General features: G+C 38.0%; 1 non-coding gene across 1 annotated transcript; it reads left to right on the top strand.

The window, feature by feature from the left end:
* Nucleotides 1-455: 455 nt before the first annotated feature.
* LOC113633456 (U6 spliceosomal RNA) lies at nucleotides 456-559 on the top strand. Its single transcript, XR_003438212.1, has one exon. It is a non-coding gene; the product is annotated as a U6 spliceosomal RNA (small nuclear RNA).
* The last annotated feature ends 10295 nt before the right edge of the window (nucleotides 560-10854 follow it).

Here is a 10854-nt window from a genome sequence, read left to right as displayed (position 1 = left end):
CGTGAGCCATGGCCGCTGAGCCTGTGTGTCCAGAGCCTGTGCTTCGCAATGGGAGAGGCCGCAACAGTGAGAGGCCCGTGTACCGCAAAAAAGAAAAAACAAAAAAACAAACAAACAAAAAACTGTGCTGTAAGCTATTATGTCTGGTACAAATATATAATAATTTTCTTTCTTAGAAATGAATACTTACAGAAAGGAGACAATGATTTACCAGGTTCTTTGATATGGCCCTGGCCTGCCCATAGCATTATCAACCTTATAAGTACTGGACAATGGTGCAAACAATGATGATCCATTATCATGGCTTATATTTTGCTGCCTGGGTGAAATTGTTTGGGTGGTTACTAAAACTTCTCTATTATGTCTGTTTTGTCACATTAATCCATCTAAAAATCAAACCAGTGCATAAGGTCACTGAACCATTCTTTTCTATTTCAACAAAAAACAGTAAATGTGTGCTCGCTTCAGCAGCACATATACTAAAATTGGAACGATACAGAGATTAGCATGGCCCCTGCGCAAGGATGACACACCAATTTGTGAAGCGTTCCATATTTTTAACTGACAAAGGATTAATCTCCAAAATTTATAAGCAGCTCATGCAGCTCAATAACAAAAAAAAAAACAATCCAATCCCAAAATGGGCAGAAGACCTAAATAGACATTTCTCCAAAAAAGATATACAGACTGCCAACAAACACATGAAAGAATGCTCAACATCATTAATCATTAGAGAAATGCAAATCAAAACTACAATGAGATATCATCTCACACCAGTCAGAATAGCCATCATCAAAAAATCTAGAAACAATAAATGCTGGAGAGGGTGTGGAGAAAAGGGAACACTCTTGCACTGCTGGTGGGAATGTGAATTGGTACAGCCACTATGGAGAACAGTATGGAGGTTCCTTAAAAAACTACAAATAGAACTACCATATGACCCAGCAATCCCACTACTGGGCATATACCCTGAGAAAACGATAATTCAAAAAGAGTCATGTACCAAAATGTTCATTACAGCTCTATTTACAATAGCCCAGAGATGGAAACAACCTAAGTGTCCATCATCAGATGAATGGATAAAGAAGACGTGGCACATATATACAATGGAATATTACTCAGCCATAAAAAGAAACGAAATTGAGCTATTTGTAATGAGGTGGATAGACCTAGAGTCTGTCATACAGAGTGAAGTAAGTCAGAAAGAGAAAGACAAATACCGTATGCTAATACATAATATATGGAATTTAAGAAAAAAATGTCATGAAGAACCCAGGGGTAAGACAGGAATAAAGACACAGACCTACTAGAGAATGGACTTGAGGATATGGGGAGTGGGAAGGGGAAGCTGGGACGAAGTGAGAGAGTGGCATGGACATATATACACTACCAAACGTAAAATAAATAGCTAGTGGGAAGCAGCTGCATAGCACAGGGAGATCAGCTCGGTGCTTTGTGACCACCTAGAGGAATGGGATAGGGAGGGTGGGAGGGAGGGAGACGCAAGAGGGAAGAGATATGGGAACATATGTATATGTATAACTGATTCACTTTGTTATAAAGCAGAAACTAACACACCATTGTAAAGCAATTATACTCCAATAAAGATATAAAAAAAAATAGTAAATGTAAGTAACTCCTCTCAGAGCTGAGAAGGTGAGTGGCATTTCAATTACCACACTTCCTAGGCTGTCTGCTTCAGTGAATATGTAGTATTTTCAGTGCATTTTCAGCCTGTAGGGACAGGCTTCATGGTAGTGGAAAAGATTCATTGAGCAACTTCAAACAGAATCAGACCTTTACTGAAGCACTCCAACAAGCACTGATAACCAGTGACAGAACAACCATGGTACAGTATGAACAGCCATGATACGTTCAAGTTCATGATACGTTCAACCAAAATCCTTTGGTTATTTAGGTCACAGATGATGAAACTTAGGATCAGAGAGACCAAGCTGTAGTGAAATTGACTTCCCATTAACAAAGTTGAGTTTCAAAACCATGATCAAGCAAAGATCTAAAAGGGGAATTATGTCCATAAGAATATATAAAATCTAGCAACTGGTCTAGAGCTCCACGATCAAATCCTTTTCACCTATTACAACTCTTCCAAAGTATTCAAACAATGAAAGGCATCATATATATTATAAACAATATATGACTTACTTTAAAAATACAGACTCTACAGTTGATGAAAGAATCATGGAACATATGAAGGACAAAAGGCACGAGAGACTTTGGGTTGTTGTGAGTTAGGCAGTGGGGGAGAGTAAAGTGAGTGCCTTCCATCAATTCTGGAAGCTCAAGTACAGAGGACAGAGCTTGCTGTTTGATGCAGGTTCCTCTTTAGCCTTTTTCGAGGCAATAAAGACAGGAATGGAGTGGGCATTCCTTTCACTGCACTATAAATCTTGGCATCACGACACATACAATGATATGCCTGCAGTCTCTCCCAGGAACATGACTGTGAAGTTCACTCATAAAGACTGCATATTCCTGAGACTCTCTCTCCCGCCCCTCCATACTAATGCTCCCAATACCAGAGCTGGGAGAACCAGGGCAGGAAAGGCTTTAGGAATCAGCAGTGAAATTTTCCTTGTAATTAAGGGAGTCCTGAGGCTGAATTAACAAGTAAGTAAAATTTTTCTTTTACACCTTTTCATTCTCTCCCTGAGGCTTTGGTTCCCCACCTCCTCTTCCTCCCTCCCTCCAGGGCTCCTTGTATCCATTTTCATGAGATCATCTGTAAGAAAATTAAATTCCTGCTAAATTATTATGCCCCTTAGGATACCTGCTTTTTAAGTGATGATTCCCTATAAAACCAAGAGGTCATCAAAAGCCAACCAGCTGAATTCTAGGCAATCTAATAAATGGATAGCAGGTCCCTTTCACACAGTATCGGGTAGGGGGCTTTCCTACACTCCCTAATCAAAATCACATGTGGGAGCAGCTGCTTCTATGTTGGCTTCCCCATTTGCAGGATGCATTTTAAAACAAAAAGGACCTCAATAATATCAATATTAGCACTGAATCCATCAAAATTAAAGGACATACTGAAGATAATACATAGGCCTTGGTGCCATTTATGCTCTGAACTAGTTAAGCCGCATGAGACCAAAGGGCCAGACTAAAGAAAGAAGAAAATAAACCTCACCTTCATCTGCTCCTTCCTATCTCAGGTCCTTTACATATGTCTGCCTTTGCCTGGAATGCTCTTCTAAAGGTTCCCTATTAGTCACTACGTTTGCCTGATTGATTGCTTCTTTCCTTTCAGTGCTCAGGTGATAGTGAATCAGGGAAGAGTTCCCAGATGCCCAGAAGAGAACATCTCCTCCTTCTACTCTAAATCACTCTATTCTATCACTCTATATAAATATATTTAGTCAGATGAATTTACAATAGTCATTTGAGGGGGATCATTAACTCAGGACCCAAATTCACTCTTATATACCAAGTCCCAGGATTACTGAGGAGCTTTCCTTCTCCTTAGGGTCACCTGCAAAATGCTGACAGCCTGGTTGCTACTAAAGCTCTGTTCTGCATTTCTAACAAAAACCTCCATAATTATACAACTCATATATCAGCAGGAGCCATGTGAATTCTACTAAAACTTTGGCACCTAGTTTACTAGCACTCAGGTGTTAGGTAGATTTGATACCTCCTCCCTCTTTCTTACAAGAATTTTTATAATTGGACTTTCTAGCTCATTATTTTTGGCATCTCTGGACCTATTCTTCCTTCTTTCCTCTTGCCTTCTTATCTCTGCAAATTGCATTCCTATTTACTTTTAATCTCTGGCCATTATTAGTGGACTTTATCCAGAAAATATTCTTAAAATCAAACTAAGATAATGCCAAATGCACTTGGTATATACTCAGGGGTATGGAGACCAAGGAAAATAAGAGGGCAATATTGATTTGGGTTTAGCGAAAATGAGAAAAGACTTTGTTTTGGGCTTAAGCATTAAAGAGAGAGAGAGGAAAATAATGGGTAGCAGTATTGCAATATGTTGGACAGAAATTGTTATATAAGTAATACCCATTTAAGGTATTTAAAAATTATTTTTTAAAACTAACAATCTGTAACATTGTATAATTCATTATTTAGTTTCCTTTATTAATAAGGAATTCATTTTAATTAATTAATTAATTTATTTATTTTTGGTTGTGTTGGGTCTTTGTTGTTGCGCGTGAGCTTTCTCTAGTTGCGGTGAGCGGGGGCTACTCTTTGTTGCGGTGCACGGACTTCCCACTGTGGTGGCTTCTCTTGTTGTGGAGCACAGGTTCTAGGCACGCAGGCTTCAGTAGTTATGGCACTTGGGCTCAGTAGTTGTGGCTCACGGGCTCTAGAGCACAGTCTCGGTAGTTGTGGTGTGTGGGCTCAGTACTTGTGGCTCGCGGGCTCTAGAGCACAGTCTCAGTTGTTGCGGTGTGTGGGCTCAGTAGCTGTGGCACATGGGCTTAGTTGCTCTGCAGCATGTGGGATCTTCCCGGACCAGGGCTCAAACCCATGTCCCCTGCGTTGGCAGGCAGATTCTTAACCACTGCGCCACGAGGGAAGCCCTCATTTCAATTTATTTACATGAAAAGGAAATGCCCAAATGTAAATAAGCCTTACCAAAAAGTTAGTTCTCCCCAATCTTCTCATAAATTACTTACTGTGTGTCAGGTTCCCAAATGCGCAGTGTACAGTATTACAAGGAAGTCGGTACTTTTACTACCCCATTGGAAGATGAAGTAAACAGGCTAAGTAAGATGAGGCAATTTCCTTGAAGGTACATTCAAGGGACTTGAATTCAGGTAATCTGCTCCATAGTATGCACTCTTCATTATGACATCATCCTGTCCCATTTGATGTAAGGTCTGGAGGATAATTTGGCCAAGTATAGAAGCCAGTGAGTGTGGGTTTGGACTTTCAAAGTGAACTCAGACCGTTTGGCATTTGCATTCTCTATGTGGTAGACAAAATGAAAACTTCTATTTGAGAAGGGAGAAAGAACGTGGTCTAAATGACTGCAAAGTCATGAACATCAAATAGTTTTTACCAAAAAACAGTACAATCACTGAAGTGTATCTGAATCAAAAAATACATGGATTTGACAGCAATCTGATTCACAAAACACCAAGAGCCATTTCGCGGTTATCATGGTTCCAAGTTAAATAGAAAGCTCTGTCTTGCCTTCTTCCCTCCATTAATTAATTCCTGATTGGGCATTCCTGCTCTTCCAAGGGCATGTTGGGGGACACACTTCGGGGAGCTTCATCATTCAGGAAATGATGTTGGCAAAACTGAGGGTTTGGCAGGGTGGGTGGCTTTGGGGCAGGCCTGGCTGGCGCTGTCTCCTCATACGGCCCAAATCATCAGCAGCAACAACTACAGGCACTTTTAGCCTGGATGTTCAACAATGGGTGTTTTTTCCATGTCCTTCAAAGTCTGTGGATGGAGGGATGGGCAAGTAATTGTGCCTACAACTTGGTAGTGTGGGCAGCTAAGATCAAAGCAAGGGAAATTGTACAAATTGTCCACTTGAATACTAAAGAAGCAAAGAAAGCCAAGCCAATTCAACCAAGTATTGCTTCTTTTTCTTTGAATTCCTTATTTTTCTGATCCAAAAGTTTATATTCTAAATGGCTGGTTAGCAAAGCGGCAGAAGTGGCATGCAGTCAAGATTTTGAGATTGCTACCAGAAAACCTGACTTTAAAAAAAAAAAAAGAAGAAGAAGACCTGGACTTTTTTATTTTGCTGCCAATGAAGATAATAAGCTGGCATAATTCAAATAATCATGTCAGGCAAATCTAAGCTGTAATGATTTACAGAAGAGCACTGAGTTAGAAAATAGTATCAGCTTGAAGAAGAAATGAACTAGAGCCAGGATGCAGCTGGAGCATGCAAATCTCACAGAACACATTTGTTATCTAAACCATGAGAGAGTCGGACTATCTTCTCCACTGTGCCTTCCCATTCTAACATTCCATGACCCTATTTTATGTTAAATGCATACATGGAGCTGGACAGATCACTTTATCTTGAGTAGCAGCTTTCAGTAATGAATCATAGATAGCATCCACCAATTCTTAGACAATTCTTGTTAGAATTAACTCTAATCTTGTAGAACATTCCAGAGCCTAATGCTGAGAGTGAGATAAAATGGGATTGACCTAGCTCTAACATTGGTTAGCTATGTGAAATTGGGCGAGCCAACTAGCTTCATTTCCTCATCTGGAAAATGAGACTAATCCTTATACTTCTAATATTTGATTCTCAAATATTCACTATTCATTATTCTTGTGACCCTTTGTAAAATTTTATTAAATATTTTTAAATTATTTTAATATTTCTTGAGCTAGAATAATGTTAAGTAGGTCCAGTATCTTTAACATCCAGGAAGCTATGAAATATGGACTGTATCTTTAATCCCATTTTCTTTAACACAGAAATAGTATGGACTTAAAGATTCTAAGATTCAGTGCCCAGGAAATAATATCTATCAGTCACGAACAAATATTTGAAGACATGTCTTTCTGGTAATAGATGACAGAAAAATTTGGTCATACTGGTTACTTGGCATTGCTAATTAATTAGAAGGCAGAAGAGATCAAAGATGTTGCCGAGGAAGAATGAAATCAGGCAACTACATACACAAGAACCCTCACATAGCCAAACTCTGTCGCCCGTTCTTATTTGAGTATTGAGTCTCATTCCAACAGGAGCACTATCTATTCATTTGAAGCATCAGCATGTTTCTTATGAGCCCAGCTGCATCTTAGTAACCTGGAAAATAAACACCCCTTGGCTCTATAATCTGAAATATCAACTATAATTTACTAGTGACTGAACAGTCATTATGTTGAAGAGGTCAGGACCACTTTGTTATTCCCAGATATTCTACATGACTTGTTTGTATCTTCTTGGGTTCCCTAATTTAGGAAATTTAGTGATTCTCATTTATTTTTCTTAATGTTCTCTCTTAGTTATTATGTTTATTTAAAGCCCTAGGTCCTTGGAAATGGAAATGAAAGATGTCACTAACCACAGATATATACACTCTACTTTAATCCACGGATTTCAAATAACTTCCCAATGTGATCAAATTCTCACTTACTTCATGTTTAAATGAAAATACTCCATATTTTATGTGCTGAAAAGAATCCTAAAAATTGAGGCAAATATTGACTAGTTTGGACAATAACTGTTCAGGGACTAAGTGATTTATAAAATCCCCATGTATATTGTAATATAATTTAAGGACGGGGTCGGGTTTCCAACAACCATCCATCCAAACATCCCCACAACACAAATACTGCACACTACTAGCTCCATAGGCACTACAGAGAGAATAAGGAAATGGGCACTTTATTTCCACTTCATTTAGAGTGAAAACATTTTGTGTTGGTTTTGCCTTTGCTCAAACCCTTTAATGTCATCCCATACTACTCAGAGAAGCCAAAGTCTTCTTTAAACCCCCTTCCTATTTACATTCTCTCACTTCTTTGCTTTCTACTCTCCTGGACCATTCCATTCCAGCTACACCAGCCATGCTTCCACTTCAAGGCCTTTGCAATTGCTGTTCCCTTAGCATGGAAGCTTTCCTTGTAGGGTATTCCAGTGACTGTTCCCTGTTCCCTTGCCTCCTTTAAGTTTCACTCAAATATCACCTTCTTAACAAGAACTTTTCTCTCCATTCTACCTAAAATTTCAACCCCCGCCCCACTTTTTTTTCTCCTTGACACTTATCACTACCTGATATACAAGCTATTTATTTATTTCTTTTTTATAGAATGTGTCCCCCAACTAGAATGTAAAATTCATGAAGGCATGGATTTGTGTTTTTATTTTTTAAAGAACTTATCTGTCTATTTAATAAATATTTATTAAACAAACATGCATTTCTGGAAATTCATAATTATAGTCTAAAAATAACATCTACTCAAACTGGTACTGATTAGGTGATATAACTGTCCTTGTCTTCATGTGTCTTGAGGTAGAATTTCCTTAGTGCTTCTTCCCAATAGCAACCTCAAGTTTTCTCTTCTTCTAAATGCATGTTTGTACTACTTGGATAATCTTCATTAGAATCAACTTAGATCCTTGATGAAAATGAAGATTCCTGACCCTTGATTCAGTCAAAACCTCTGGGCCAGGGAGGAGGCCTTTGCAACCTATATTTTTAATAATCTCTCCAGGTGATAATTATTCATACTTAAGTGTGAGGGCCACTGACAGAAATATTTTGTGTACCGTTTATTTCTTAATATCTTTCTTCTGTTGTACTAAGGTATACATATCCGTGTCTATCTAATCACCAGAGACCATATCCACGTGGTTCTCCTTAAATTGTGCTGGGTACAGGGACATAGACGCTTAACTAATTATTTGACGCTTTTGATGAAGAGGATGGAAGAATGATAGGGACCATTACAATGAAATTTATTTTGAACCTAACACACTTTTTTTTACTAAGTAGGATTTGTAAACTAAACTAGTTTCAGATTTCTTGTTTGAATGATAATGGCATATTTTCTTTTCACATATGTCATGTCAAAATTTTTGAACAGTTTCAGTTGAACAAGTCAGCTGCTTCTCTTATGAAGTAATCTATTCTAGATAAAATCTTCAGTTGGCATTCGGAAATCAAATCTCACAACTACATCTTAACATCACTCAATCCACTGAAATATATTGAGAAACATCAGCATTGCTTACTTGCTTTCTCAGGAACATTCATCTATATAGCTGTTTGCCTCCAATGATGAGGCAAAGTAGAAAACCACAGACTTTTCAAACACTTTTATAAAACCTGGCTGAAAGCTGACCTGAGATTTTTACAGTGAGTGTGATGTTTTACAAGGCAAGAGGGAAATAAAACTTGTTGGTTTGTTTATCTAACCAGCACACACATTTTTCAAACAATGTGGGTTTGGCATCACCCACAATGCATCTGGCCAAACACTTTTTCCCCTTAATTTTTATAACCAAAGAAATTTTCAGGGAAATTTAATCCACATGTTTCTGATTCATTCCATATCCAGTAATTTTTCAGTAAAGGGTATTTAATCTTAAGAATTTTGGAAAAGATTCTATTATCAGCAGTTCCTAAGACTGCAGGTAAATCAGTATAAATAATAGGGAAGCTCAAGTGGGTAGTTCTCTACGTAGCCTATATCAGCAAACTCACTCAAATCCTAAAACACATAAATATAAACAGACACACAGGATTGTAAACCTAAAAATCAGAAATTAAGATCTTATTCCATTCAATATAACCAAAATTCATCTTTTATCCTGCATGGTACACAAAGCATTTTAAACATAGTACATGTTTAAAACATATTTAAAAAATAATAAAGTTAATAAATAAATATAATTTTTTCTTGCTTGTTTTATATGTTAATCTGAGGAACCAAAAAGAATACTGTAAGATTGGAATTGATGACACTTGAGACTAGAGAGCTAAGCTGGAAAAGCCATGAATGCCTTTTTAATAAGTTAGATTTCAAACTAAATTCCAGCCCATTTACAGAGAAAATACCATGGCCATGCCATTACTACACTTGACACAGCAAGAGCTGCTGTGATAAAAGTAGTGATTACTACATTCAGCCTAATCAAAGAACAGAGTCTACCATACCACCAACAGCACATCATTTTCTAGTCATGAGTTAGGTCACAGTACCTCAGAGCAGAACCAAATTGTGCAGATCCTCTTAATAAAATTTTGGTCTATATGTTTGTTTTTTATTGATTGGTTGACCTAAAATAGCATTCATTTGACATTCTAAATTTTGACTTTCCAATTCATATATTATACATTTTACTCAAATGCATTTCCACAATAAAACCACTGAATTTACTCTGCAGAGTCAGATGACTCCCATCCTGCATATGCTCCTGCAACGTTACCTTGTCACATTCCCATCAGGAACTGCAGTTCATTTCTCCAACCCTCTTGAATCTGGAAGGCCTTGTGACTGCTTTGACAAATAGAAGAATAGGGCTAAAGTGTCACTGTGCCAGTTCTAGGCACATCTCTTAAGTGGCCTGACAGCTTCTGACTTCTTCCTCTTGGAAACCAACCATGATGCAAGAAGTGTGATTACCTCGGAACAACAGTGCCTTGAGAAGCCCAAGCCATATGGAGAGGCCTTGGAGGATGAGACACCATGCAGAGAGAGCCAGGGCAAGGAACACCAAGGTACCTAACAGTATGTGAATGAAGAAGTCGTTATGGAAGTAGGTTTCCAGTCCCAGCTTTCCCACCTGACATCAGAGGGATGCGAGACAAACCACTAGAAAAACCATTCCAACTTCTTTACGCCCCAAACCATGAGTAAAATAAAATGGTTGTTTTAAGCACAGAGTTTTGGAGCTGTTTGTTATGAAGCAATAGACAACTGACACACAGACTATTAGGGAGTTTCCTTCTCACTACCCAAACCTGTACTAATACGTGAAAAGAAAGGTCTAAAGGATCTAGAAAACAAATCAGTACCCTCAAGAAGTATGCAATGCAGTGAGTGCCAAAAAGTATATTATTATAGGAGAATGACTAGCAAAGAAACCATCGAAAACTACAAATAATAAATTATTAACGGTAATAAACAGGATTATCTGGAATCACAGAGAAAATTCGTGTTCTGACTGAAAGAAAGCAGCCAAAGAAGGTTTCTCGTAGGTAAATTGCATCTTTAATGACGATGAGTTAGGATTGTTAGAAAGAAGGAGGAAGGCCTTTTTTAAGAAAAGTAATCTGAGTCAAAGTGATTAGGAGAAAGTAAGCTGAAAGAAAGAGAAAGAGAGGGAGAAAGGGAAAGAAAGAAAGAAAGAAAGAAAGAAAGAAAGAAAGAAAGAAAGAA

The sequence above is a fragment of the Aethalodelphis obliquidens genome, unplaced genomic scaffold (genome assembly GCF_003676395.1).
Source record: "Aethalodelphis obliquidens isolate GAN/ISIS:26980383/991018 unplaced genomic scaffold, ASM367639v1 scaffold39, whole genome shotgun sequence".
NCBI classification, from domain to species: domain Eukaryota; kingdom Metazoa; phylum Chordata; class Mammalia; order Artiodactyla; family Delphinidae; genus Aethalodelphis; species Aethalodelphis obliquidens.
This window is presented reverse-complemented; position numbering and strand designations above follow the sequence as displayed.